The sequence below is a fragment of the Pinus tabuliformis genome, chromosome Q (assembly GCF_031772625.1).
Source record: "Pinus tabuliformis cultivar Carrire ecotype Pingquan chromosome Q, CPIR1, whole genome shotgun sequence".
NCBI classification, from domain to species: domain Eukaryota; kingdom Viridiplantae; phylum Streptophyta; class Pinopsida; order Pinales; family Pinaceae; genus Pinus; species Pinus tabuliformis.
The window spans coordinates 1,143,852,478-1,143,877,323 of NC_142296.1; the positions used below are offsets into that span (position 1 = coordinate 1,143,852,478).

General features: G+C 39.2%; 1 long non-coding RNA gene across 1 annotated transcript; it reads right to left on the reverse strand.

Moving 5' to 3' along the window:
- Nucleotides 1-212: 212 nt before the first annotated feature.
- LOC149223625 (uncharacterized) lies at nucleotides 213-24,454 on the reverse strand. The gene is made up of 3 exons (XR_016248984.1): nucleotides 24,194-24,454; nucleotides 595-664; nucleotides 213-491 (listed from the first exon to the last, which is right to left on the reverse strand). It is a non-coding gene; the product is annotated as an uncharacterized LOC149223625 (long non-coding RNA).
- Nucleotides 24,455-24,846: the final 392 nt, after the last annotated feature.

Here is a 24,846-nt window from a genome sequence, read left to right on the forward strand (position 1 = left end):
AATTTTATGGTTTTTATGAAAATTAAAATCAATAGCATTTGGTCAACCTAGTCAAATAGGGCCCTTGACTAATATGAAATGGCTTACCAGTTGAGATGAAATATGCTCGAGAACTTCATGTGGCTCATTTTCAGAATGTTGCCTGTCCTTATCAATAATAGATGGAATCTAAAGGAGACAAAGAAAAAAAATTGGAGTTTGCACATATAAAAATAAGTGATATCTTTACTGTAAAACATATAAGGTTGAAACTAGATCAATTCAAATTTTTTCAAGATACCTGACTAGGAATGCTCTCTCCATGCAAATACCAAATGTTATATTGTTCTATTATACCATCACAAATCAAGTGCTCTCATACTTTATCAAATGTTTGTACTTTCACTATGCCACATTTGTTACATGGACATTTTGTGGACATCTTATTCCTTGAATGCTCCTCGGAAAACTTTAAGAATTCCTCAACCCCATCTCTATATTCTTTTAGTGTCCTACACATAACCAGTTTCAAGTCATATAAATTTTATTGAGCACAAGTTACCACTGATACATTTTTTGCATATCACAATGAATAATCAAATACACAAACTATACCTATTTTTCAATTTCATCCAATTTCTTTTGTCCATTTGATAATATGGACCAAGCTCCTTTGAAATTGTGTCTACAAAGAACTATATAAGTTAGTTGATACTAAAGATAGATCACAAGTAAACTAAAGATAGATGTTGCTGAAAATAAGCCTAGATTTGTAACAAAAAATTAGCAGCCCTATATAATGACACATCAGATGTAATAGAACCTTCTAATGGTGTATTTATGTTGGTGCAATCCACTGTTTTGCTGGTATATGACTGCAAGGGCCACATTTATTCTAGACCTACTCAAGGTTATAGTGTATTTTTTATCAGTCCTTTGGTACGATGTTGACCACTTATTAGAGGAACCTGAAAATCTAGAGACAATCTAGCAAAGCCTGAAGTTAAATTGCTTTTGTTTCCACACAAGTGAATGGATAGCTCCCCGAATGTGTGGTTTTGAGGGAAAAGTATATAAGAATTTGATTGAAGGTGAACATTAAAAAGGCATTGTTGAATTGCGGTAATGGACTTGAAAGAGGAATTGGCATTCACACTTAACCTTGGAAATTATGGGTTCACTTCAGGCAGCATTTTATTTCCTCAAAAGAAAGCTACAGGCATCGCTATATTTGGCATCACTGTATTAGCAATGCCTTGTTATACCTCTATCCACAATACCTTCAGCATATTCATTATTCTATGGTCTATGGCTCATCAAAATGGATCTATAATGGTGTGGTAGTAACTCACTATGACTACATATCGCCTCTATATGCACCTTCTCAAGAAGTCTGTTCAAACCCAAATGTGATTCTTTAAGGCTCGTATTTTTCTAAGGTATGGCTTATCTAAGTCTTGTATGTATCCTCCAGACCTGCACTCTAGACTCTGTTAATGGAAATTCTTGGTCATCCTATATTAGCCATGACACAATGAATAAGGTATTAGCGATGTATATGTCATATGGATAGTAACACTCAACAAAACTCATAATAGTGACTTAAATTCTGGACAATAATCTATTTTAACCTCATAAATTCTAATGTTAGTGGCTTTCCTAGATGAGGGTAGTAAGATATATGGAGACTAATGCAGTGATAAGAATATGTGCTGATATTATGAATCTTGCACTTCCTACAGTGACCTGATCAACACACACACACACACACACACACACACACACACATATTCACAATTCAAACTGCTTATATCAGGTGAGTCAACCTATGGAGATGTTGATTTACAGTAGGTTCATTGTGATCCCAGAAATAGACCTCAATAAATTTTTGGTCACAAGCAGTGGAAGCATTTCATTTTTGCAAAGACAATCCTTTCTCAGTTTGAGGAGAATTAGTCTCCCTGAAATCTTCTATACCCAGCATCAAGTAGCAGAATAGGAATTCTACTGAAGTCATCTCTCAAGAAGAAGTGGTCCTCCTGGAAGTTTGCAAGATCTGAAGCTATCATAAAAGTAAAAAAAAAAATAGAATCCTGAGCAGTGATCTTTCTTGGTTCCCTCACAGTTATATGTACGTGGTACTGTTCTATGTATGTCACCTCAAGCTCACCACTATTTATGGTCCAGCATTATGTATGACATCGGTACTACTTAGTAGCAATGGTGATACGTTACTATACCTATAAATTGATGACAACGTTACAGTCTTGTTCACAATCGAAGTTGTGAACAAGATAGATATGAACTCTGGAAAGCTTGATTGTCATCCTTTCAAAGGTTATCTTCTTTAAAGAAGTTATAGGGATCTCTCAGCTAATGAGTTAATAATTGGGCTAATGAGATATTGAAGCTTCTGTCTTCAGCAAAGAACATGTGATCCTAAATTTAACATGGTATCAGAGCCAAGTCGAGGACAAGCCCAAGCAGGAGTGAACGTAATTATGACAAGTCTCTACGGCCAAGTAATCATCCTAGAGATCGAGCTATTGGCCCCCCTGAAAGACTACACTACACGTGAAGCAGCTCTATCAAGTATTCAATCTCTGTGGCCTTGTTGACATAGATATTCACTAGTTCTAAAGTGGATAGGCTGAAGTGTTAATGACTATTTTGGGTTTATTTTTTTTCTTTGGTTCGATCTGGTTTACTCGATGGACTATTTCAGACTTCTGGACACACACTTCTATGGTCTCTGTGGTATGGCTCAACCCCTTATCCAGGGAAGTCTACTGTGCAAAGACAACTTAATTTTTGGAAGTTGGCCTGTATATAATGTCGCACTAATTTACAGACCTGTATGCTAATACTGCTACCTCCAACAATTGTTTGGCATACGCACTAATTTGTAGACCTGAGTGCTAACATCCGTATTCAATCTCTGTTCCAGAACTCATATACTTTTGAACGATCTCGGGCACACTAGTTCCATTCTTGTGAAGTCCTCTGTCATGACAATGTTTCGCTCAAGTGTTTTGATGCTTAACTTCTGATCTAAATTTCTGAGGCCAGCACTATCTGATTTTTTTTTTTGGAATTCGCATACTTGACAAAGTGTTGAAAAGTGTTATGTTGAAAATAGATCTTGAGGATCTAGACACAAGCTTAGCTCTGTGGCATCAAATGCAAGAAATAGTTCGGTCCAGTCTATGTATTGTGTACAAAACTGTGGTGTATTCTTGAATTAATACAACAGGCCGGATCCCTTATATAGAGACCTATAACACAAGTTTGGTTGACCTGAGCATATAACTTGCTTCCTATGCAATACATTTCAATGTAGAACTTGGAGAACGTGTGGCAGAACATGTTATAAATCTGGACTCCACAAATGCTACTTATTATGTGCTTCTATCCAACATCTACACAGAGGCTGGTAGGTGGGATGACATACAAAAGGTCAGGAAAATGATTAAATATAGGAACAACAAAAAGATGACAGAGTGCAGCTCGATTGAGCTAAAAAGAAAGACCTATAATTTCCTCACTGGAGACAAATCACACCCACAAACACCAAAAATATCTTCAGAGTGGGAGAAAAACATTTGATTAAGTCTCTTGTCCAACACCATTCAGAGGAATTTGTAAAGAAATTCCCTACAAAAAGGATAGTTGACAAGAGTGTTAAGAAATAGCAATGGAGCTAGCAAAGGAAGCCATGTAATAGATAAAAAGGATGGAAGCAAATGTTGTGAAAAGGCTTATCTGGACAACTCATTGGATTCTATAGCTAAGAAAATTAATAATATGGTTACATATACACAGAAAGAAGATTCCTATCATATGCATGAGCATCATCAATAGGATAAAGAATTAGCAACCCTCAGTGCTAAAATAGGTGACCTGACCTTTGACAAGGAAAGCAAATACCTTGGGAACTACCCAACTGATAGACATATTGTCATAAACAATTTATTTTCCTATAAGAGAACCATTTACATTTGTAACAGACAGAAGGTTGCTTTTTAAACAGATGCTTCGAATTCTATGGCAAAAATCATGTATGTAAGAGCAGGACAAAATTACAAGCTCAAAGCAGATGTTGTCCGAGTATATGCGACATTGTCATAAGATCTTTGGATATTCAACATGGCATAAACATCTTTGGTTGTAACGAGTATGGGAATGTTCTTCCTAATCCCCTCATCAAGTGGTTTGCTGGCTGAGAGTATTCAGAGGAATCAAGTGACTCAAACTATCAAAATGTTGCATAAGGATGATGTGGTTTTTTTAGCAAGTTGTTTACATTTAAGAATGGTGACAAAGGTATATTTGGAGGTAGAGATGAAAAGGCTAAATTGTTTTATGCTCTAGAGCCAAATGGAAATGAGACTTTGTTGTGGCAATACTGGGAAAGAATTGTATGAGAGCTACCCAGTTTCAACAAGCCTTGAAGGAAGAGGATTCCAAACTTTCAAAAAGACAAGTTCATCTATTTAGCAGATTTATATGGTAAATTAAAGGACTATAACTTATAAGTATTCTGTGGGCCAGCCAAAGAACCTTTGGATCATATGCTTAGAATGGGTTTGTCTCCAAATTGTGCCACATACATTATATAATATATTGACTCATGGATATATAAAAGGGACTAATTGCAGCAAGTTTACAAGCTTCATGATCCACTGTTTGACAGGGGTGAAATTTTTAATGATGCTAGAATCATTGTAGAGATGGAGTCAAAGGATTATCAAGCAATATTAAGGTGCAAATGCATGTTGTTCCAGTACACATGCAAGATAGAAATAGAAAAATCATAATATCACTTAGCCTTTGGCTGCGGTATAAAATAACATTGGATTTTGATGGTTCTTGTCCATGGCATTCTTATCTTAAAAAATGAATTATAGGTTAGGGTGTGCCTCAAGAAATGCATTGTTCTATATTAAAAATATATATATACCAAAACTTGGTTGGAAAATTTCCATATGGTGGGTTGAAAATATGTTACAATATTGATGGAGGTTGAGTTGAAATCGCCAACCTATATTGTTTTAAAGCTGACAAATGAGACGATATACAAACAATTGGTTCGTAATCTAATTTATCTCACATCAACTAACCCAGGTATTTGTTATGCCATCAATTATGTCTATTGTTTCATGGCAGAGCCCAAAACTGATCACTGAAAGCCACAAATAGAAATATGAACCTGTTCCAACTATAGCAAAGATGGTCACCTTTAAAGTTCTTATTATTATGAAACTTGGCCTACTGCAAACAAAAGATATTTACAGTGGTTGCATCAGAAAGAGTTTTTCCTCCTACAAAATTTCTAGCTAAAGATTTGAAGGGAATTACCCTTGGGAAAATAGTAGGTATTTCTGGAGTTCATGTTCATACCATTGCAAGGACAACAACTACACTAGAAAAACTTTGAGTAGAAATTCACGGCGTTATAGCAGCCACTGAATGGTTGAGCTTGTTGGCTATGGGAATAGCCTTTTATTGCATCGTGGATAAAATATATGGAAATAAACAAGAGGTACTCCTTGGGTAACCTTGGGTGGCAACATTCTGGCTTATATAGGGCTTTTAGTTTCCAGATATGGAGTAGAGTGTGTTGTTGAATCTGCTCATGCAATGCCTACAATAGTAACTATATTTGATCACATATCATGTGCAAGAATTAACAATCATCTTGATATTCAAGATGGGTATTTGGAGAGCTTTAGATTGAGACTAACTCAATACTTTGAGAAGCAGGATATTTCAGGTTGTTAGCAAGTTACTGCATGATGATATATCCCTCCTTCTCTCCTCCTGGGGTAGTGGATACGAGATCCTTGCCATATTCCTTTGAGAAAATCAGGGATTTATATCTTATGTTCATGAGTCAGAGACAAAGCTTTGTTGTAGTATCAGGAACATAAATGAGGCATTCCTATAGTCAGATCATTAGCCTCTCCATTGCCCCCACTAATGAGGAATGCAGGCTCAATATTGCAAGGGATTACTTTTCCTAGAAAAGAAAATGCAACCTCTATGAGTATTTGAGGGGAGATAAGAGTGGTTCTGCTAAGAGTCAAGAGGTCCTCTATGCATATCTTTCCAGTATTTGTACTAAGGAGGAGATCCAACCGCTTTATGCTCAACTTCTACATGAGTTAGACAACTGCATTCTTAGCTACTTTGCATTTCATTGGGAGCCTTCTAAATATATTATTGACCAGGTTCTACATGGTAACTGCAATTCACAGAAGCTCTGGTCTGTCATGTTTTCTGCCACTGGGTAAAATCCTTTATGAAAATATGCATTATTTCTATTAAGCTTTTATGGTCAACGAGATTTTAGAATGTTAAGCAGCGTTCCAAATAATCAAGATTGGGGGATTATGGTTATCAAGCATTCTAAAAGCTACTTTCTTGAACTAGTTCAATATTGTTAAAAAAAAACAACGTTTTAAATTGGCTATAAAGACTCAACATATATATGTGATTTTCTACTCTATTGGACATAATGAAATCCATTGTGAATCATTAAAGGATTACTATTAATATGAATGTAGCAGTGTTGGTGGATGCCCATAGTGAGAAGATTTGTGCTTCTTCTCACTAGGGGTAGAATGGGTTTTGGAAAAAGTATTGTAGTCAAAGATATTCTTAAAGGCTATTCTGGTAAAGAAATGCAATGGTAATAGAGGCAGATGCATTCAAGAAGAAATATGTTGTCTATCAAGCTTTGAATTCTTATGGGCATGATGATTTGTTGGAAACTTCTAAACTAGCACATAAGTGTTCATTGGTGCAACAACATCTCTTTTGGTCACCACCTTAAAAAGGTCATGATGTAATACTTGATGGAACTATGTCCTGGGAACCAATTTTACTGCAGACAATTTCAATGGCCCGAGATGTTCAATGGTATGAATATCGCATGAGTCAAAGGTTTCAAGTAAAGAGATCTAACCCTAAATAGCAAGACGGTGCACTTTTTAGGACATATGTTAGCATTTTCAACAGTTGTTGGAGGATGCTGCCATGAAAGACACTACAGAAAAGATACCAACAAAAGGGCATTGTGAAGAGGTGGTTTTCAGTAGCAAAGAGGTGCTTCATTGACGAGATGAAACCAACATCTTGAGTGCTTTTCCTAATGCTATTATGCGCATTAGTTACAACAGTATGACGACACTATATCTTGTCTAAACATAGCAACATCTAAGGCACTGAGAACCATTATATTATGATATGACAACATCCTATTTTGAAACTTGCCCAACATTAGAACCCTGACATGATAGAAAGTGGATATATGGTGGATTATCTATTCCAGAAGGAATAATGACAGGGCACTTATACGCAGAATGTTCCTTGCTCATTAACTAAAATTTTACCTTGAGCATTACATGGTTGTTTTGCTCTTTTGAAGCAGAATATGTTTGTGAGTTAATTATTCCAATAATTAATCCTATTTTATTTGATGTTTTATTAGGTACGTTGGCAATTGTGTTGGATTGCACACCCGTCAATGCGGGGCATGATGAAGACCTCTGGATCCTGTTAGTGCACAAGGAATTGAGGATGCCCTGAAATAAAGACATCACTGTAGGATATGAATAGTGGTCTTGCAATGAACGAGATTCATCATCCTCCAGACTAGCAATAGTCAGAATCCAGCAACGAGATGCATCATACTGAACATAGTTAGTTCAATATTTGGGATTCTTTTCCATTTTTGATGCAGTAGCAGCAGCAGTTGGAGAAGGATGCAGTGCAGATGTAGTGTTGGCAGTGGCAGGGCCAATAGCAGCACGGATGCAGAATTTCAGAGGGAGTTGCAGTACGGATGCAATGTTGGTAGTGGCAGGGTCAACAACAGTACAGATGTAGCATTTGCACAGTAGTTGGTGGACAGGATGTTAGACATCAGCAGCTCAGAAGGAGATGTTACGGAACAGGGTGATGCTCCAACAGGGTGCATTGCTAGAGCACATTCCTCGCTAAGAGGGAGTGTTGATTTCTGGTAGCATCGGATGTGCTCTAAGTCTCAAAATTTGTAGTGAGGGCTTAGACACATGCATTCTCCAATAAACAGAAATCATTTTGGGAAATTCCACCCAGATACTGTTTTATTAAAATAACTAATTTTTTTAATGGGTCCCTAAGTATAAACTTAAGAAATTAAAATAATTAATGGGTATTAATCTAAACTATGGGTGAAGCTTCTAGAAGAAGGCAGAGATCAAGTCAATATGATCCTAGCCATTGATTAGAATCTAATCAAGGACGTTGATTGATCAACGAGAGGATTATAAGAGGAGGCTTGATGGGCACTTGGAGAACACATTGAGTAGAGTTCAAAAGATCGAATTTATGAAGGGAAGCAGTTGTTGAAGAGAAATTCGAAGTGAGATTTTTGCAGTGAGGGGCAGTGATATTATACGAATGGAAATATTTCCTAGTCGGAGAATACTCGGCAGAGAAGGCAGAGAAATATACAACAGAGGTAGCGCTGAGCCAGTGAGGTTGATGCAGGGCCAAGAAGGACCACACAGAGGCAATGCAAAAGCCTAGAGGGAATCCATAAATTTGTTGGAGAGTTCAATTTTAGAAACTAGAAGCCGAGGTGTGAGTCCGGGAGAGAAAAAGTTTGAATCTCATAGGAAAATCGATTAGCCGGGGAGAGTGACGTAGTCCCTAGATAATGTGATGTTGGGCTAACGCAGAGGAAACCAGGGTTTTTTCATTTAAGGGTTGAATCAGCCAGTATTTCCAGTATAGTGTGAGGTAATCTCACAATTCTCTCTCTCAGTGATATTCTCTATAACTGGATTGTCGGGAAGGCATCCAGAGATTGTATTCAAAAATTACTACTGCTTGATAATAAAAACCTTCAGTGTTGCTGCACCGGTTTTCCTGCATTGGGTTTTTCCAGGGACATTTGTCCAAAAATAACGATGTCATTGTGTTGTATTTTCTTTCTTGCTCAGTGTCTTGTTTCCGCATATAATTTAATTAAGGGAAGGCTGCAGTGTATTAGTTTCGATATTTGTTGTAGGAAGTAGTGAATAATTTGTTCAGTAATTAACAAATAGGAGAAGCTTAATCAGTTGTTGTAGTAGGGATTCCGAGTTTAGGAATTTTCACATTGCACCCATCATTGTTTGGGCCAAAACCATGGACACATTTTGACATGTGATGGATGAGGATGATAGTACTCATTGAGACAAATTTGACGCATCAAAAAACATCTGATTCTGAGTTGTAGAAATGGAGTTATGAATTTTTGAAAGTTATGTGTGGGCATGGTGGCACAAGGTCAAGGTTGACTTGATGTTAATAAGCCTTATGATAGCTTGTCAAGCCCTATGATGAAGTTTTGTTGGAGCCCTCATATTGGATATAAATATTAGGTGATTAGAGTGTCATTTCACTCATCCAAAGTGAGCAACACAACACAAGAAGAGCTCATTGAAGGAAGGAGACCTATTTTGTATTGGCCACAGGAAAAGGAGGGAAACCAGTGAGGATTTGAGGGCCTGTTAGGGTTGTTTTGGTGACCGAATTGCAATCCAGGAGTGCCAAGGAGCAGGTGTCAAGGTCTGGAGTGATTTGGGCTTGTTTATGGGTGGACTTTCCTCAAACAAGGTTGTCACAGGCCTATGGAGCCATTCTAAAAGGGTGTAGGGAATGTTACACCCTATCTCGTAAAGGGTGTAGGGAATGTTACCCTTCAATTGAATCAGGGGAACACAATTCATTTACACAAAGTTCTATATGTACCTGATCTCAAGAAGAACCTGGTGTCCATTTCGGCAATGGAAGACAAAGGTTACAAGGTGGCATTCATCGATGGAAAGGTATGTGTTTGGAAAAGGAATTTTAAAAATGCTTTTACTCTTGGGTTCAGGGTTGGCACTTTGTATCAAGTTGTAGTAAGTCCATTGGGGACCATGTTGTGTGCCACATCTCTTCAATGTCATCGGAGGTCTGCCCATCTTCATTGTAAGGCCCTACCCGATATGAGACAGATGGTGACAGGGATGCTTGAATTCAAAGTAGAGCATGAAGGTACATGTCTGAGATGTACCGAAGGAAATCTTACAAGGGGACCATTCCCCTCATGTAATAGCAAGACCATGGATGTGGAAAAATTCGAGGGTTCGAGAATCATGATTGGGAATCTTGTGTATGTAGGTTGAAGAAAGCTCTCTATAGTTTGAAGAAAGCACCCCGGGCTTGGAATGAGAGGATTGATAGCTATCTGATGAAGCTGAGATTCACTAGGAGTGAAGTCGATCCAAACTATTGCTTTAAGGTTGTGGATGATAGATCTCTCATTCTGGTACTTTATGTGGAGTACCTCTTTCTGATAGGTATAGGCCCTCTCATTTACAAAAGTAAGAGGGAGTTGGATTTCAAATTTCGAATGGTGTACTGCAAGCCTATGACTACCCCGATGGAGCCCAAATTTAAGAAGTTATTCGGTAGTGTTGCCGGACCTAATTTGGGAAATGCCTCTGAGTTTCATCAACTCATAGTAGCATTGATGTTCTTGGCAAACTCCTGTCTGAATATATGTTTTGCAGTTAGCATGTTGAGCCAACATATGGATAAAACTCATCACTCTCATTGGATTGGTGCCAAGAATCTTCTGAGATATCTTCGGGGCACAATCACTCATGGACTGAGATACACTACTAGAGTTGTCAGGCTGCATTTTTATTCTGATGTTGATTGGGCAAGCAGTGTGGAGGATCACAAAAGCACTTCTGAGTGTTGTTTCTCTTTGGGTTCTGCTTCGATATCCTAGATGAGAAGGAAGCAGAAGTCGGTTGTTTTGAGCACCACTGAGGCCAGATTCTATTAAGTTTTGGGTATGTTCTATGCTTAGAGCAATTTATTTCAATTTTCACAGTTAGCTCAATATATTTTCCAAATTAGCAATCACATCAGCATAATAGTAAATTGAAGATAGAACATAAACATAAATCGCAGAAGACAAGCCAAGACAAGAGGACACAAGATGTGGCGCTAGCCAGGGACAAACCCCAATGTCGGCAAACCCTTGATCAATTCTTCTTATATGTTCTTCAATAGCTCATTAGATAGAGAGAGAGATAGTACATATATAACAGAAGTCAACATTTTGACTTTTCTAAATAAGAGCATAAATCATATCTAAGAAGATGATACATGAGGTAGCTGAACTCAGTTGAAGACATGCTACTTCAACTAATTCTCCAAGGTGACTCCATCACCTATCATTGTGTTGCACCTCATCATCATGTTGAACCATGATGCACCCATCATCACTATGCTGCATCTCATCATGCTTCATTAATCATGACTGTACCCATCACTATACTGCTGCACTATGTTGAGCTCTTCGTTGCACTATGTTGCACCCAAATGCATGTTGCAATACCTCATCATCCTTTTGTTGCAATACCTCATCATCCAAGTGCTACAATACATTCTTGTTGCTGCTATATGTCCATCATTACCATGTTGTCCCATTGTTGCACCAATGTCCAGCAATACTAATCTACACCATGTTGCACTATCACTACTATTGTGTGCACTATGCTACATTGTACATCATGCTATGTATTGTTGCTCCTATGTGCACTATGTTGCACTGTACAACATGTACTCATTGTTGCTTCCATTGTTGTACCAATGCTGCACCAAGTACCATTGCTGCTCCTATGTACCATTGCTGCACCAATGTACCACTGTTGCACCAAGTACCACTGTTGTTATGACTGTGTTCTAGTTAGGGCACCACTGTGGCCCAAGTCAGCCCTAAAACATACCCACACAGTCCCTTAAACAACTGTGGCTTCCTCCACAAGTATCCTCTGCCTCCACGTTGCTGATCTAAGCACTTTAATACCCTTGGACAGTCCTACGCATGCCCTGATTTGGTGTTAAGGCCTGCGGCCTACCCAAGGAGAAGTGGTGGCTCCCTTCACTGTTGTTTTGGGCATAGACAGCCCTCAATACACCCTATGTTGCCCTCCAAATAGCTCGTAGGGCTTGCGGCCTACCCACAGTAGCCTACACTACCCTTCACCAATGAGTTTAGCACCCAAGAACACCTCTACACAGGCTGAAACAACCTTCCCTTGTCTCGGCCCTTTAGGGAGCTACCTCAGCCTCCCTTACAGCAAACTCAGCCCTCCAAAAGACCAATGAAATAGACCTCTATTACCACGTTGTTCAATTCTCCTTTGTTGCGGCTAAGACAGAGCTTCCCTTGCCTCCAACGAGTTCCTTTTCTTCTTGTGCATTGCCTGCTAGGGCATCTTCTAGGACTGCGTTTAGACTTCAAGCTTAGGCTCCTTCCCTACTGCGTCTAGGGCTTCCTCCTCTTAGACTTCTCTTCCACTAAAACCCAAAACAAGTGGAGAGAAATCAAGAGTGAAGTGTGTTCTAATGACTATCAAGTCACCTCCTTTTATATTAAAACGTTGAGCACACATGGGGGTTATTTGGTTGTTGGCCGACCTTGACGAATTGTCCCATAACACAAATAAATTCATATCTTCATGAATACTTATCGGAATCGGATGATCTTTAGATCAATCCTACACCTCTCGATGAGAGGGATCCAATAAAAATATCAACTGCCATAAATAAGATGACCCACATGGAGTTTGGCCCTAGTTTCCAATTTTAACAAATTCATAGTTGCGAGTATGGTCTCGGGTGAAGCTGTCTGGTTAGGGAAGCTCTTCAGTGAGCTATTTGGACACGTGTTGGATACCACCGTGATCCTCTATGACAACTAGAGTGGGATTTGATTATCAGAGAATCCCGTGTTTCATGATTGCTCCCAGCACACAGACATTAGGTACCACTTTATCTGGGATATGGTACAACAAGGAGCAATAAGGCTCCATCACATTGGGACTGATGTGCAGGTCGTCGATATTCAGACAAAGCCCTTGGAAAAGGTCAAATTCTTGACTTTCCGAGAACGACTAGGAATTGTGGGGAGACCCTTTCTTGAGGGTCCTGTATGATATGGATATTGAGCTCTGGGAGTTCCGGGGGGCTTGGGGTACTTCTTGGAGCGATTAACAACCATAGGATGAGTGGTTCAACCTTCCCCTAGTGGTTTGCTATGTAGGCAGGATGAGTGGTTCATCCTTCTCTTGCTGAGACACAATCATAGGTTGAGTGGTTCAGCCTTCCCCTAGTGATTTGTTGTGTACAGGGTGAGTGGTTCAGCCTTCCCCTGGGATACCCCTAGCGACATGTAGGTAGGATGAGTGGTTCAGCCTTCCCCTGGGATACTCCTAGCGACATGTAGGTAGTGTTAGTGTCAGTCTTTCCAGCCTTCCTCCAGTGATCAAACGTGCTCTTACAAAGTGATTTTGAAGTGTCAAGGTCAAATTTTGTCATTTCAGTAAGTCTTCAAGCAAAATTTGGTCACTAGGCATTAGGTCTAGGGTTTGCTTTCACACTTTTCAAAGTTGTCCAAATGTCAGTCCATGTCATCATTCAGCTGAGCCTATCATCATTTAGAGGGTTTTCATCATCATATCAGGTTCCATTGGGTCATTTTACACCTTGATCATGCTTCAGTTGCGCCTAGGCAAGGTCATTTCCCTCTCCTAGGGTTTTGAAGCCAATTTCTCTTGGACGGTCAAATCATCGGAAAAACTTGCATCCTGATGTTCATACACCTTCCCCTATCCTTAAAATACCCTATCAAATGCTTCCCATCCCTTAGATCCCCCAAATTCCTCATTTTTGCACAAACCCTAGTTTCTAGCTACAACTTGGCAATTTTCTAGGTTGGGCCTGTGTTTTTCCCTTTTCGACCCCTTCCCCTCACTCAATCTCTGAGATTCCACTTTCCCCTGCTTCCTAACATCCCTCCCCACTCCAAAAAATTTCCCCAAGAATTTAGAAGCCCCCTATCCCCTTCATTTCGCTCCATTTCGACAAAATCCCTTGTTTCACACATCGGGACAAGTTGCACTCAAATGATGTTTCAGAGCAATAAAAGATGAATTTTGGAAAACTGAGAGAGGTTTTTGTCCATAACATGCCAAAGAAGAAAAAAATCCTTCACATTTTGCACAGGTGTCATGGTTTTAGAGAAATGCCAAAATTACAATCGCCGGATCCAAGGAGTTTGACCAAGGCACAAAAAAGGAGAAAGAGGTCAAATCCACTCCGTATCTTGGCTGAGGCTTCACTCAACAATCATGGCACTCAATAGCCTAGCCACAGCTCAAATCCCTAAAAATTTTGAGAATTTTGGCATTTTTTGGTAATTTACAGGTTTTGGCTCTTTAACGGGTCTCACCCCCGGTGAGACCCTTTGTCATGGCAACTCCTTTTCACAAAAACTCAGCATTTCCTGATTTTTTATGCAAAGTTACATATGCCCATGGATGGACTTGAGTTTTTATGGAGTTTTGGGCCTCCAGAAGGTCAAAATACATGCAAAATTTGACTTTCTGCCCCTTTTTTGAGTTGCAGAAACCAGTCTTGGGAGAATTAAGTTTTGATAGGGCAAATGACCTCCAAATTCAAAAATTCCAGTTGGGTTAGAAAGTAGACTCCTAGACCTTTCCAACGCGCTATCCTGCACCCAATTCTGACACCTACAAGTGCCTCAAATAGAGCTCCCAATGTGCGCGACCCGTTGAGCAGGGGGGGCGCGACCCGTTGAGCAGATTTTGCCAGAATTGACTTGTTCAGCGCAGAAAACGCAGATTTGACTCTTTTTGACTTTTTGAGGTTAATGATGGTCCTCTTTGATGTAATTGTGACACTTTTTAGACACTTTTACCCTTTTGTAACTCTTCTAGAAGATTTATTCATGTAAAGGGTAAAAATTGAATGTATGAATTGGTTTCCAAGTTTATAGAGGCAAGTTGTTTTGACTGCCTAGTTTGTAGTGCTTAGTTTAGAAGTGGTTGAAACAGCTCCTAGGATAGTGAGCTCGACCCATGGAGGCAGGGAAAGAGGTTAGATCATCTATATTATGTACTTTCTTACTCATTTTCATGGTTGGACTCTTGAGGGAGAAGCTATCATTGTATTATTTCACTGTATCTCTGCAATTTTTGGCTAAGGAAGACCAGGGTTTTGCAGTCCTCTTTGGGATTCTTGTGGACTCATGTGTTGATGGTGTGTTTCTCAATGTTCTTGTAAGTGTGTTTATGTGAATCATTTCCTTTCCTTTACTGCTGCACATTAAACAAATGAAGTGTTAAAGTATGAATTCATGCTAGCCATGCTCTGCTTTTAAATTTGTTTAATTTCAATGTTTTCTACTGTCTAAAGGGAATTCAAAGTCATTGTTTGCTCTCTTTAGCTCCTCATCTTTCATTCCTAATCATCCGTCTCAATTTAAGGCATCAATACTGTTTCCTACCTCGCCCCAAGGAACCCCCTGCAGAAACTGTGTCCAATCCCCGCACCCAAAATTGCCCTCTCCTTAAATTGCCACCAAAAACCCAAAAAACCCTAAATCAACCTTTTTAATCAGTTTACTAGCCTAATATCAGTGTTACCTTGTTGGTCATCTCATCCCATTGAAGATCTGCCGAGATTGACCGGAGAGAGCCTTCTCCTGCCCCGTAGGGCTAGCTACGAGGCTAAATGGTTTGATGTAGCCTTGAGGTTTACCTTTCTCAACCTGAGGTGAAATTTCAAGCGCTAACATACTGGCGACCATACTGGGGAGAACAAACTTGTTTGTGGGTTGATGTGTTTGTTTCATAAGTCTTAGACGGAGCCTGAATTTATGCCAGGTAGCCTTCGAAAACGCTCTTGTTTTACATCAGCGTTAGTAGATAAACGCTGCTTCAGTCAATCTCCGGGTGAGCTTGTGTATACATCACTTCATTTGCATTTTACCCCAATACATATATCAAGTTCAGATCTGATTGTTGATAGTGGACAACGATCAGACACTGACAAGGCTGAAATCATTCACTTGGCGACTCCTTTCACTGAAGAATCCAGCAACCTATGCTTCATGGTGACTTCATTGGGAGAGATCAGTAGCTTTGAGCTTTTCAAGATGGATCAGATTGCAAGAAGATACGCTCCCTTGAGCCGAGATCACGTTCCAGGTTTTCCGAATAAAATTCCGAAGGTAGATTGGTCAAGGAATCTGCCTACATTTAATGATGATGGTAAGAAGGATGCTGCTCTACATCTAGTTAGATTTCACATGCATATTCGCAAATTCAAGGTCGATTTTCCTAAAGATTGCGTGATGAAGATATTCTTGGCCACTCTGGAAGGTAAAGCCCAATCATGGTATGAAGGTTTGCCGCCTGCTTGTATTTATTGTTTAAAGGATTTTCATGCTATGTTCATTGAAAGATATAAGGACTCTTATCCATCATTGAATTTAGTTCAAGACTGTTGCAAGCATGCCTATAGTTTTATTGAAATCCTTGAGAAGTTTTATGAAGATGATAATTTCATGGATGAAGAGATCATGGAAGCCCTGTATGAAAAGCCGTTTCAGAAGCACATAGAAATCTTAGAAGATACTTGTCAAGATCAGCAGGTTGAAGATGGCCATATAGCTGTAATTGATGAAAGAGAAGAGCTTGCTTCAGATTTGCCCACAGAAGAAGACAGCGTGCAAGATAGCCAAGTTTCAATTTTAGAATGTAATGCAATCAACTCAGCTATTTCTGATCAAAATTCAGATCATGGTGACCAAGAATACCTTGTGTCGAATCCTGAAAAGGAGAGTTTTGTTGTTGAGATCATGGACAAAGTTCTTGATCCAAATGTCCTTATGCCATCAGAACAGAGCCTGCATGAGGAGGTAATTCAGCCAGCTCATGAACATCAAGATGAGATCTTTGTTCAAGTAAGTGAAAACTCTTCTTTCAATCATAATTTGGATAGTTTGATTTCCATGTCATATGAAGATGATCAACAATGTTTCCAAGTTTCAGAAGATCAGGACTGTCATTCAGATTTTTCATGTTTTGAAATGTTATTTCAAGAAGACAAGACTTGTTTGAGAAAAGGGAAACAAAAAGTCTTATCTCCTTTGTCTGAAGAGGAGATAGATCAGCTTTTGAAAGGTCATGCTACAACCCGAGCTAAAGCAAATCGGCAGTGTGCACATGGTCACGAAAGTGTTGGTGAAACTTCTTCCTCTTTTGAAAATGATGACAGTCTTGTAATTAGTTTTATAGATCAGCAAACAGATAATATTTTCTTTCATGAAGATGATGAGGCTGTCATGCTTGATGATCTTGAGGATTGTTTTCTGTTTAAGAATGACCTAGACCATGAAATTGAGGAAAATAAGCTTGAGAGAGACAATATGTCAAAATTTCTCACGGTCAAGGAATTTACAGCCAACACTCATATGGCAAAAGCTTATACCTCTCTGTGCCTTCCTATCAATCAGCAACCCACTGTTCTTTCAGATCAGAATGAAGCAAGTACTTATATTTTTGCAGCTGGATCTCCAAACAAGGTAGTGCTTCAAGATTATCAAGATCCCTTTGGCATTCTTCTGCAAGCATTAGAAAAGATAAATGTTGCATGGTTCATTATCATAAGCTTTGGTTTCAGTGGTTATTTTGAGTTGCCTACAGGTTCATCGTTTCGCCTGCTCGAGATAAGCGAGAGCAGAAATTTGGTATGTAGCCATCTGCTGGATTGGTTACATTGGAAAGCTCATTATACATGATTGTACATATTTCATTAGTATGCGGGTGGTTGTCATCATGATTCTAAATCTTGATGGATTGCTGCCGTTTTTCCAAAAGCTTTGTAAAGTTCTGTTTTAAGTCGGTCATGAGTCATTTGTGTTTGGTCTATTGAGTGAGCTTTTTCAAGTTATTTCAGTTTGCCATCGAGTCGGTTTGAGTCAAGTTCCAGTTAAGTTTCAGTCAGTTTTTAGTCAAGTTTTCATTCAATAAATGAGTCAAAGTCTTGTGTCATTTGCCGAAATAATGACTCCATTGCCCAATGATTGAAAGGCACTGTTCTGCTCTCCCAGAGGTCTAAGGTTCTTGGCACCTCCAAGGAGCTACTATCCCCATTGGAGCCAATGTTAGTGTCAGTCTTTCCAGCCTTCCTCCAGTGATCAAACGTGCTCTTACAAAGTGATTTTAAAGTGTCAAGGTCAAATTTTGTCATTTCAGTAAGTCTTCAAGCAAAATTTGGTCACTAGGCATTAGGTCTAGGGTTTGCTTTCACACTTTTCAAAGTTGTCCAAATGTCAGTCCATGTCATCATTCAGCTGAGCCTATCATCATTTAGAGGGTTGTCATCGTCATATCAGGTTCCAATGGGTCATTTTACACCTTGATCATGCTTCAGTTGCGCCTAGGCAAGGTCATTTCCCTCTCCTAGGGTTTTGAAGCCAATTTCTCTTGGACGGTCAAATCATCGGCAAAACTTGTATCCTGATGTTCATACACCTTCCCCTATCCTTACAATACCCTATAAAATGCTTCCCATCCCTTAGATCCCCCAAATTCCTCATTTTTGCACAAACCCTAGTTTCTAGCTACAACTTGGCAATTTTCTAGGTTGGGCCTGTGTTTTGCCCTTTCGACCCCTTCCCCTCACTCAATCTCTGAGATTCCACTTTCCCCTGCTTCCTAACATCCCTCCCCACTCCCAAAAATTTCCCCAAGAATTTAGAAGCCCCCTATCCCCTTCATTTCGCTCCATTTCGACAAAATCCCTTGTTTCACACATCGGGACAAGTTGCACTCAAATGATGTTTCAGAGCAATAAAAGATGAATTTTGGAAAACTGAGAGAGGTTTTTGTCCATAACATGCCAAAGAAGAAAAACCTCCTTCACTTTTTGCACAGGTGTCATGGTTTTAGAGAAATGCCAAAATTACAATCGCCGGATCCAAGGAGTTTGGCCAAGGCACAAAAAAGGAGAAAGAGGCCAAATCCACTCCGTATCTTGGCTGAGGCTTCACTCAACGATCATGGCACTCAATATCCTAGCCACAGCTCAAATCCCAAAAAAAATTGATAATTTTGGGTAATTTTGGCATTTTTTGGTAATTTACAGGTTTTGGCTCTTTAACGGGTCTCACCCCCGGTGAGACCCTTTGTCATGGCAACTCCTTTTCACAAAAACTCAGCATTTCCTGATTTTTTATGCAAAGTTACATATGCCCATGGATGGACTTGAGTTTTTATGGAGTTTTGGGCCTCCATAAGGTCAAAATACATGCAAAATTTGACTTTCTGCCCCTTTTTTTAGTTGCAGAAACCAGCCTTGGGAGAATTAAGTTTTGACAGGGCAAATGACCTCCAAATTCAAAAATTCCAGTTGGGTTGGAAAGTAGACTCACAGACCTTTCAAACGAGTTATCCTGCACCCAATTCTAACACCTGAAAGTGCCTCAAATAGAGCTCCCAATGTGCGCGACCCGTTGAGCAGATTTTGCCAGAATTGACTTGTTCAGCCCAGAAAACGCAGATTTGACTCTTTTTTACTTTTTGAGGTTAATGATGGTCCTCTTTGATGTAATTGTGACACTTTTTAGACACTTTTACCCTTTTGTAACTCTTCTAGAAGATTTATTCATGTAAAGGGTAAAAATTGAATGTATGAATTGGTTTCCAAGTTTATAGAGGCAAGTTGTTTTGACTGCCTAGTTTGTTGTGCTTAGTTTAGAAGTGGTTGAAACAGCTCCTAGGATAGTGAGCTCGACCCATGGAGGCAGGGAAAGAGGTTAGATCATCTATATTATGTACTTTCTTGCTTATTTTCATGGTTGGACTCTTGAGGGAGAAGCTATCATTGTATTATTTCACTGTATCTCTGCAATTTTTGGCTAAGGAAGACCAGGGTTTTGCAGTCCTCTTTGGGATTCTTGTGGACTCATGTGTTGATGGTGTGTTTCTCAATGTTCTTGTAAGTGTGTTTATGTGAATCATTTCCTTTCCTTTACTGCTGCACATTAAACAAATGAAGTGTTAAAGTATGAATTCATGCTAGCCATGCTCTGCTTTTAAATTTGTTTAATTTCAATGTTTTCTACTGTCTAAAGGGAATTCAAAGTCATTGTTTGCTCTCTTTAGCTCCTCATCTTTCATTACTAATCATCCGTTTCAATTTAAGGCATCAATACTATTTCCTACCTCACCCCAAGGAACCCCCTGCAGAAATTGTGTCCAATCCCCGCACCCAAAATTGCCCTCTCCTTAAATTGCCACCAAAAACCCAAAAAACCCCAAATCAACCTTTTTAGTCAGTTTACTAGCCTAATATCAGTGTTACCTTGTTGGTCATCTCATCCCATTGAAGATCTGCCGAGATTGACCGGAGAGAGCCTTCTCCTGCCCCGTAGGGCTAGCTACGAGGCTAAATGGTTTGATGTAGCTTTGAGGTTTACCTTTCTCAGCCTGAGGTGAAATTTCAAGAGCTAACAGGTAGGATGAGTGGTTCATCATTCTCCTGCTGGAACATCCTACCCATGCAGTTTGGGACTCATGGGAAGTACCTCTCATCTGGCCAATGAGCAGGGAAATGAGGATAGGGACCATAGTACTACCGATGGACGCATTGTGTACTACTGTACTCCCTATGCTAGGATGATATTGATCTGGGATCAATTGGAACTGATTTCGGATCAGTAAGAGTGGTATGAGACACTCTTTTATGGGACTGACTTTGGGCTAGTAGAGAATGGTATGATACATTCTCGATCACTTCTTCTTCTTCATAGTTCAATAGAGCATAGTAGTGCAGGGCATTGCATTAATGGCAGAGATTACAGACTGACAGATGGATTAGCAGATGGAGTTCTCCCTAGTTGAGAGGGAGTGTTAAAATTGGCAACTAGGGCCAAACTCCATGTGGGTCTTCTTATCTATGGCAGCTGATAATTTTTCTTGGATTCCTCTCGTCGAGAAGTGTAGGATTGATCTAAATATCATCTGATTCCAACATGTATTCATGGAGATATGAATTTATTTATGTTATTTGACAATTTGTCAAGGTCAGCCAGCAACCAAATTACCCCAACTTATCCTCAACGATTTATTATAAATAGAAGAGGACTTCAAGTCATTTTGTACACACACTTCTCCTAAGATCTCTCTCCACTCATTTGGGTTTGGTGGCTAGAGAGATCAAGAGGGAGAATCCCTAGATGCAGTGAAGAAAGGGTCTTCTAAGAGAGCCCTAGACGCAGAACTAAAGAGCCCTAGCCACAATCTTATGAGGAGATCTTTTTGCAGGTAAGAAGAGATCAATACGTTGTCAAGAGGGAGTTATATTCACAGCTCAAGGAGGAAGTCTAGTCGTTGTAATAAGATGCCCTAGCAGCAGTCCAAACAAGAAGTTCAAGTTGTTGTTCAGTTGTGCCCTAATCTGCTGTCAAGGAAGGACTAATGCTGCCCTAGCCGCAGTCCTAAAGGAGGTGATCTTAGCCGCAATTGAAGAGGCCCTAACCAGTAGCATGTGAAGGCCTAAATCCATAGTTAGAGGAGCCCTTATCACAACATGAAAGGGACCCTTAGATGCAGCAAGAAAAGTGAACCTAGCCGCAACAAAAAGGAAATATCTCATCAGCGTGAAGGGTCACATTGTTGTAGGTCACAACGTGGACTGTTTTGGGCATGATCAAGCTATTCTTGAACTCGGTATGCTGGGTAGGAGAATCTACACAAAGGAGGAGCTAGGGGCTACTGTGTAAGAACTGTTTGAATCACTTGTTTGAAGGGACCTAAGCTTCAGTCCACTGTTGGGCTAGGCCGCAGGCCATAGCCAGCAGTTGGAGGTCTTTAAGTGTTGCGTTCAGAAAGATAGTAGCCTTATAAGGCAGCGTGTGGTTGGATGGATTGTATGAAAGCTAGCCGCAGTCAATAAGTGGACTATGGGGTGTGTTTAGGGTGTTGTAGCACACTAATTTTGTGCCCTAACCAGTGACCAAGTCTGCCATGAAATACACGAGTCCTTGTTGCATATGAAAGGTGCCATATTAGCAACCTTGTCATGATTAGTGAAGCAGCGAATGAAGGAGAATCTTATTGAAGGAAAGCCTTAGTATTTTTGGGTAATTGGTTCATTTTTTCTAATCCTATCATCTACTGCATATCTTCAGTCCTTGGTATCAGATTTGCAACCTCATTGTGTCATCGTTACAGAGAAGATCTTTGATCTCATATTTAGCAAGTCAAGTATTGACTTCAAATCATTGTACTTTATCTCTCTCTCTACTGAACTATTGAAGAATATAAGAAGAATTGATCAAGGGTTTCCCCACATTGGGGTTTTTCCCTGGCTGGTGCCACATCTTCTGTCCTCTTGTCTTGGCTTGTCTTCTACTATTTATGTATATGTTCTATCAACACTTTACTGTCATGCTGATGTGATTGCTAATCTGAATATTGTCATTGAGCTAATATGAAAAATCGAAGTAAATTTCTCTAAGCATAGAACATACCTAAATTTAACATGGGCTAAGTTTGTCATCTAAGTGAAGGATCAAATTTTGTTCTAAGACAATGGCAGCTACAATTAAGGGCTATATCATGCGTTGAATGGTCATAGAAGAAGACTGAAGACAGAGAGGCTATCTTGGACCAAAAGAAGAGATCAATGAAGGTTGAGGACTGTGTCTAGGGTTGCAAAAGAAAAAAAAAGGAGACCAAGACTCTCCTAGTGACAGTGTAATAACAGTGCAAAGAAGGACTGAAGTGATATAGTGCGAAGGAGGAAGACTATGAAGGTTGAAGAGTGCAAGAGATAGTGACAAGTGTCTTGAAGAATAATTGAGTCAAGTATTTTGTCAAGGGTCTTGGTATTCGTCAATAAAAGAATCTATAAGAAGAGATTAAAGGGTTTTCCTCTCAAGAGGAGAGGTTTTGGCCCTGGTAGAAAACCAACATCGTGTGTTCTTGTCTCTTTGTTTTGGTAGCTATTTGATGAAGTAAGAAATACACACACTAACAATATCAAGAAAAGATTGTGCTAATAAGCTAAAGATAGAATACCTCACAAATAGTTATCATGCTAAGAAGAATCACATTAACTACATTTGCCTAGATTCTTCAACAGCCTAACCAGGCCAAAGTTGGCAGCAGAGAAACAGATACTTAAATAGTCAACAAAGGTATGTACTTTGGTACATTATTATAGGTGTTGGATCCTTGTTATTGGATTGGTTTTGGATCAGTTTGACTAGAACCCTATGGAAGCCATTTGGAGGACTTTTCTTGATGGTTGAAAGTCCTTCCTAGGAGCAGATCTTGCAGTTATTGGATTGGTTGACATTGGACTAATGGAGGGCAGTTTGTTGGCTACCCATAGTAGTCCATGACTAGTAGTCATAAAAAGAGTTTTACCACTGAAGTTTGGGGAGCCTATGTGTAACTCTTTGACGGACAAAAAAGGCTACTAGAAGGAAGATTGAAGCTCAGGGATTGGCCAAATTAGAAGAGAAGATTGGATCATCCCATGTTCATTGAAGCAGAAGCAACTTGCAATAGTGATAGGTGTTAGCCCTCATGGAGATTCTAAGATTCTATCCTAGACCCAAGATCATGGAAACTCAACAGTATTCCTAGTTAAATAGGAGCAGCCTATGTGCATGGATTGAGGGAAGTAGATGAAATCTCTTGCAGGTGTTTCAAGCTTAGGAAAAACAAAGAAAACTAGATTGGTTTCTAGTGAAACAAATTTGTATAATAAGAAATCCATTGCTCATTCTCTATCAATAAAATTCTCAATCAAGGAGAGGGTTTTCCTAGTTGAGTTCTCTAGAAAAATTGTGTTTTGCAATTGTGTGACTATTATTTAATTATGTTTTATTTTGCTGCAATTAGAAATTATGTGTCTTGGTGTTACAATTTAGTTTCATAATTGTTCACTATAGCAGTGCAGCATTTTCAAAGATTTTTTAAATGGTAGCAGAGCAAGGAACATAGTAAAGACTAGCATAAGTAGATACATATATCACAAGAAGTAACACAATCATAGGAGAACTTCTGAGGTAACTATAGCCTCTTGATCAATCCACATCACCATTGAATTTCCCAAAAAATTTTAAGATCATAATTCCACAGGAGTGCCCAGTCTTGCTAATCACGAAAAAAATATTATTGAATTTATAAACCCTTGCCGATCCTAACCTTGCCTTCTTCTCCATAATTCGGTATACAAGTTTAAATCCTTTGAAATTTTAACAATAAAAATCATAGAAATGAGATCAGAAAAATACCTTTCAAAGGTATCCATACACCTCGGGGTTCTCGGATTTATCTTCATATGCGAACGACATGTTTTCTGCTCCGAATTGCAGCGAAACCTCCAAATCCAAATCAGCAACCCAGATCTGATATAATAAATACACTTTAAAAATCTAGTCTAATCTAGGGCAGCGAATAATTGAATATCATAGCAGGGTATCTGCTGCGAAATCATAAAGATTATGAGCAGAGAAAGAGTGAACTCAGTCCCAAACCTGGCAAAGAAGAATAGCCGCGTCTCAAACCTGGCAAAAGAGAATAGCGGCGGGAAAATAAATTTTAATAGGTCCATTTAGATTTTAGATTAGCGGCCAAATTAAATTTTAATTGGTTTTAAAATCTTCTAAAGCAATTGCTACAGTCCCTTAGTTTTTCATTAAGTTTTATTTTTATTTGAGCAAAAGGAGGTAAGGAGGTCATCTCACGTAGAAGTTTGAAGATAAGTGATAATGTTAGTTTAATAAAGGCATCAATAAAAATTATATGAGGCTTAGAAATAAAAATTATATGAGGAATAAGTATGTTTAAATAAGGAGGGAAAATGGACTAGTTTTATACATAAGGGAAATATTTATCAATTTTTAAAGAGGTGAAAAATATGTTTAAATTTGTAAATAATGTTATT